This window comes from Ranitomeya variabilis, chromosome 4 (assembly GCF_051348905.1).
Source record: "Ranitomeya variabilis isolate aRanVar5 chromosome 4, aRanVar5.hap1, whole genome shotgun sequence".
NCBI lineage: Eukaryota > Metazoa > Chordata > Amphibia > Anura > Dendrobatidae > Ranitomeya > Ranitomeya variabilis.
The window spans coordinates 58,382,653-58,388,517 of NC_135235.1; positions in this window are offsets into that span (position 1 = coordinate 58,382,653).

Consider the following 5,865-nt stretch of genomic DNA (forward strand, 5'->3'; position numbering starts at 1 on the left):
TTTTTATTTTCACGGCTCTACGTTATAAACTTCTGAGAAGCACCTGGGGGTCTAAAGTGCTCACCACGCATCCAGTTAAGTTCCTTAAGGGGTCTAGTTTCCAAAATGGGGTCACTTGTGGGGAGTTTCCACTGTTTAGGCACATCAGGGGCTCTCCAAACGCAACATGGCATCCGATCTCAATTCCAGCCAATTCTGCATTGAAAAAGTCAAACGGCACTCCTTCTCTTCCAAGCTCTGCAGTGCGCCCAAACAGTGGTTTACCCCCACATATGGGGTATCGGTGTATTCAGAAGAAATTGCACAACAATATTTATGGTTACATTTCTGTTTTTACACTTGTGAAAATAAAAAAAAAATGGTTCTGAAGTAAAATGTTTGAAAAAAAAAGTTCATTTTTGCCTTCCACATTGTTTCAGTTCCTGTGAAGCACGTAAAGGGTTAATAAACTTATTGAAAGTGGTTTAGAGCACCTTGAGGGGTGCAGTTTTTAGAATGGTGTCACGCTTGGTTATTTTCTATCATATAGACCCCTCAAAATGACTTCAAATGTGATGTGGTCCCTATAAAAAAATGGTGTTGTAAAAATGAGAAATTGCTGGTCAACTTTTAACCATTATAACTCCCTAACAAAAAAAAATTTTAGTTTCCAAAATTGTGCTGATGTAAAGTAGACATGTGGGAAATGTTATTTATTAACTATTTTTTGTGACATATCTCTCTGATTTAAGGGCATAAAAATACAAAATTTGAAAATTGCAAAATTTTAAAAAAGTTTGCCATATTTCTGTTTTTTTTCATAAATAATCGCAAGTAATATCGAAGAAATGTTACCACTAACATGAAGTACAATATGTCACGAAAAAACAGTCTCAGAATCAGCAGAATCCGTTGAAGAGTTCCAGAGTTATAACCTTATAAAGTGACAGTGGTCAGAATTGTAAAAATTGGCCTGGTCATTAAGTACCAAATTGGCTCTGTCACTAAGGGGTTAAAGTGGCCACTTGCAAGTTGTTCTCCTGTTTGAATCTCCTCTGAAGAGTAGCATCATGGGCTCCTCAAAACAACTGTCAAATGATCTGAAAACAAAGATTATTCAACATAGTTGTTCAGGGGAAGGATACAAAAAGCTGTCTCAGAGATTTAACCTGTCAATTTCCACTGTGAGGAACATATTAAGGAAATGGAAGAACGCACTAACTGAACTCCTCGTGTTCTCTCCCTCTACTAACCTACCTTTGCCTGACATTGCCATCTCCGTGTGCGGTTCCACCATTACTCCAAAGCAACATGCCCGCTGTCTTGGGGTCATCCTTGATTCTGAGCTTTCATTCACCCCCCACATCCGATCACTGGCTCGCTCTTCTTATCTGCATCTCAAAAACATTTGTAGAATTCGCCCTTTTCTTACTTTCGACTCTGCAAAAACTCTTACTGTCTCACTTATTTATTCTCGTCTGGACTATTGTAACTCTCTACTAATCGGCCTCTCTCTTACCAAACTCTCCCCGCTCCAATCTGTCCTGAATGCTGCTGCCAGGATCATATTCCTCACCAACCGTTACACCGATGCCTCTACCTTGTGCCAGTCATTACACTGGCTACCCATCCACTCCAGAATCCAGAACAAAACTACTACCCTCATCCACAAAGCACTCCATGGCTCAGCACCACCCTACATCTCCTCTCTGGTCAGTCTACCACCCTACCCGTGCCCTCCACTCCACTAATGACCTCAGGTTAGCATCCTCAATAATCAGAACCTCCCACTCCTGTCTCCAAGACTTTAGACGTGCTGCGCCGATTCTTTGGAATGCACTACCTAGGTTAATACAATTAATCCCCAATCCCCACAGTTTTAAGCGTGCCCTAAAAACGCATTTGTTCAGACTGGCCTACCGCCTCAACGCATTAACCTAACTATCCCTGTGTGGCCTATTAAGAAAAAAAAAAAACATAATCAGGTTCCTCGCATCATGTTCTCATACACTTTATGCAGTTAATAGCCGCTGTGTCTGTACTGCTTCACACTTAGGCAGTTAATTGGTTCATGCAGCTTTACATGAACACCCGAGCCTTACACTATGGCTGGTCCAAATAACTAAAGCAATTGTTACCATCCACCTCTCGTGTCTCCCCTTTTCCTCATAGTTTGTAAGCTTGCGAGCAGGGCCCTCATTCCTCCTGGTATCTGTTTTGAACTGTGATTTCTGTTATGCTGTAATGTCTATTGTCTGTACAAGTCCCCTCTATAAGTTGTAAAGCGCTGCGGAATATGTTGGCGCTATATAAATAAAAATTATTATTATTATTATTATATATTATAACACAGGTACAGTTCTTGTTAAGGCCAGAAGTTGGAGTCCAAGAAAAACATCAGAAAGGCAGAGAAGAAAAATGGTGAGATCAGTCAAGGACAATCCTCAGACCACCTGCAGAGAGCTGCAGCATCAACTTGCTGCAGATGGTGTCACTGTGCATCGGTCAACTATACAACACACTTTGCACAAGGAGAAGTTGTATGGGAGAGTGATGCGAAAGAAGCCGTTTCTGCAAGCACGCCACAAACAGAGTCGGCTGAGGTATGCAAAAGCACATTTGGAGAAGCCAATTTCTTTTTGGAAGAAGGTCCTGTGGACTGATGAAAGCAAGATTGAGTTGTTTGGTCATACAGAAAGGCGTTATGCATGGCGGCAAAAAAACACAGCATTCCAAGAAAAACACTTGCTACCCACAGTAAAATTTGGTGGAGGTTCCATCATGCTTTGGGGCTGTGTGGCCAATGCCGTCACCGGGAATCTTGTTAAAGTTGAGGGGCACATGGATTCCTCTCAGTATCAGCAGATTCTTGACAATAATGTTCATGAATCAGTGACAAAGTTGAAGTTACACAGGGGATGGATCTTTCAGCAAGACAATGATCCAAAACACCGCTCCAAATCTACTCAGGCATTCATGCAGAGGAACAATTACACTGTTCTGGAATGGCCATCCCAGTCCCCAGACCTGAATATCATTGAACATCTGTGGGATCATTTGAAGAGGGCTGTCCATGCTCGGCGACCACCAAACTTAACTGAACTGGAATTGTTTTGTAAAGAGGAATGGTCAAAAATGCCTTCATCCAGGATCCAGGAACTCATTCAAAGCTACAGGAAGCGACTAGAGGCTGTTATTTTTGCAAAAGGAGGATCTACTAAATATTAATGTCACTTTTCTGGTGAGGTGCCCATACTTATGCACCTGTCAAATTTTGTTTGAATGCAGATTTCACATTTTCTGTTAGTACAATAAACCTCATTTCAAGGCAGAAACATTACTGTGTCCAACAGTTATTAGATATATGAAACTGAAAAAGCTGTTGCAAAAAAAAACAATTTTTATAAAACATTAAGCTTAAGATTAATAGGGGTGCCCAAACTTTTTCATATAACTGTATGATGTGGTGTGCATTATTACAGTGGTGCTTTTTTTTTCTACATTATACAATGCGGTATTCACCATTGTCTGCACCCCGTTTTGATTTATAATCATGTTATGGTAGTGCGCCGGGTGCTTTTCCTGTCTATACACCTGAAATTGAGACAATTCATTTCCGAAACATGTTGTATGATTATCACCGAAATAAAGAAGCTTTCTTCTTGTGGACTTGCACTCGATTTGGATTTGGGGCAGTCTGAATAATGCCTAATTTTCTTCAGATCACATACTTGTACTAATGGCTACCGAGCTTGGAAAGGCAACGAAGAGGAAAGGTCTGGCTGCCAATCATCTCCCGATTTTTTAATATGTCCAGATGGATGTTGTGTTCCTAGTATCACACTACAAGGTGAGTTTCTAACCTTATATTAAGCAACAACTGCTGTCTTGTAAGTCTTTTTCCTTTAAGCCCATGAGAAAAACAGGTGCCCGGCTGATGGTAAAAAGAGACACATGGTGAGACAATGGATGCAAATCGGATGCAACACACTGAGGAAAAGACACCTGTCTTTTCTAATTTGCAAGGATAAAAAAGATCTAATTGACAGGTTCCAGCTGATCATGGATGATGCCATTGGCGGGATACCAGGTGATCAATTTATTTTCAATGGGATTCTTTTTACAAAAACGGTCCATTGGGGATGTCTCCTCTAATGTTGACTTCTCAGGAGGTGGTGTGAAGATTGATATGTAATTCTGTAGGAAAACAAATCAGTATATCCAATCATTTATGCATTTACTCCTCTGTCGGGCTTAGGAGTCCAGTGGGTGGTCACAAATCGTATTTACAACAAATGTTGCAACTTTTTGCTCAGGTCCTAGCACTTTTACACATAGTGGGTGAGTTTTGGTGAAAGGTAAATTCCTTCCATGTATGATCTTCTGATTGTGGGGTCGTTGGTTTTCTTTATGTAGAGAATTATTCACGTCATCACTTTTTCTTTGTCTACGTAACTCTCAGCTCGTCATAGAATTTGTGATATTTTCTTTTTGTGTTAACAAGAATCGTTTTGTCTCTGACCAGATTTACTTCCTAAAGTTTATAGACATGAGTTTGTACTTGACCAGCTTTTAAGGACATGTAGGGTCTTACTTAGCCTGGTTGACTATAAGCACATGTAGCCCCCTCCACCCATGTCCCCCCCAACGAAACGAGCTCCTTGAAGCATGAAATGAATGGATGTTTATTGTTGTGTAAAAAGGCGGACAATAAAACGATCACACCTCTTTAATGTATCCCCACTTTCAATCCACCATGTCGGCAGGATAAAAAATAATTTTGAATAGCCATAAAAGGCATCTAATTCACCCTATAAAAAATGTCACAGGGAGGAGAAAAAAAAACAAGAACCTTTAACAATTTCCTTTGTTGCACTTCTTTACAATAGGAAGTGCAAATAAGTTTTTGTCCTTAAAAAAAAAATCTCCATTTAATTCCCCCAAAATAATTAAAATTTCATGAATTTTACTGGCTCCAGTATCCAGCAGAGTGAAAATATTGGAACTCCCTGGCCCTCTATATAAAAAGGGCACAACTGCTGCTCTTTATTAGATGTGACTCTCTGAACACACCAAAAAATCATACCGAGAAATGTGAAGAAATCCAAGGCCCAGCCTGGCTGTAAACATAATACAATTAACCATAAAACCAGCCCCGGCAATATTAAAACAATATTCATTGGAATAACTGTGACATGGCAGCGTATAGAGTTTATGGGATTCCAGATAGAGAGAAGTGAGCGCCGGGGTCTCACAAGCCCCCACAAAGCAGGTGTTACCCAGGACTGCAAAATTAAACGCTTCATTCTGCTTGTTGAACGGATTATGCAGCGGGGCTGGAATGTAACAACTGCGCTATTAAAAAACTACAGCAATCAGAAAGCAGCACACGGCTCCGCATAGGGACAACACAGCCAGGGCTCTGACACGGAGCCGCCTAAGCCCTTCAGCTCCCAGAATACAGAAGGCCGGCATGCACAACAAAATAAAACATAGGGTGCATTATAGTTATAATTAAATGTCATTATGTGTAACGCTTTCTTTCTTTCTTTTTCTTTCTATCTTTCTTTATTTCCTTCTTTTGTTCTTTCTTTCTTTCCTCTTGTCTTTTGCTGTTTCTTTCACTATTTTCTTTTCTATCTTTTGCGCTTTTTAACTCGTCTTTCACTTTTCCTTTCTTTCTCTTTTTTTTTTATTTCTACCTTCCGCTTTCTTTGTTTTTATTTTTCTCTTACTTTTGCGCTTTATTCTTTTCCTCTTTCATTGTTTCTTTCCTTCCATCTTTCTCTCTTTCATCTTGTTGTTTGCTTTTTTACTTTCTTTCTTCCTGTTTTTTTTCTATTTCTCTCTTTTTTCTTTTGCTATTTTTTCTTTCTTTTATTTTTA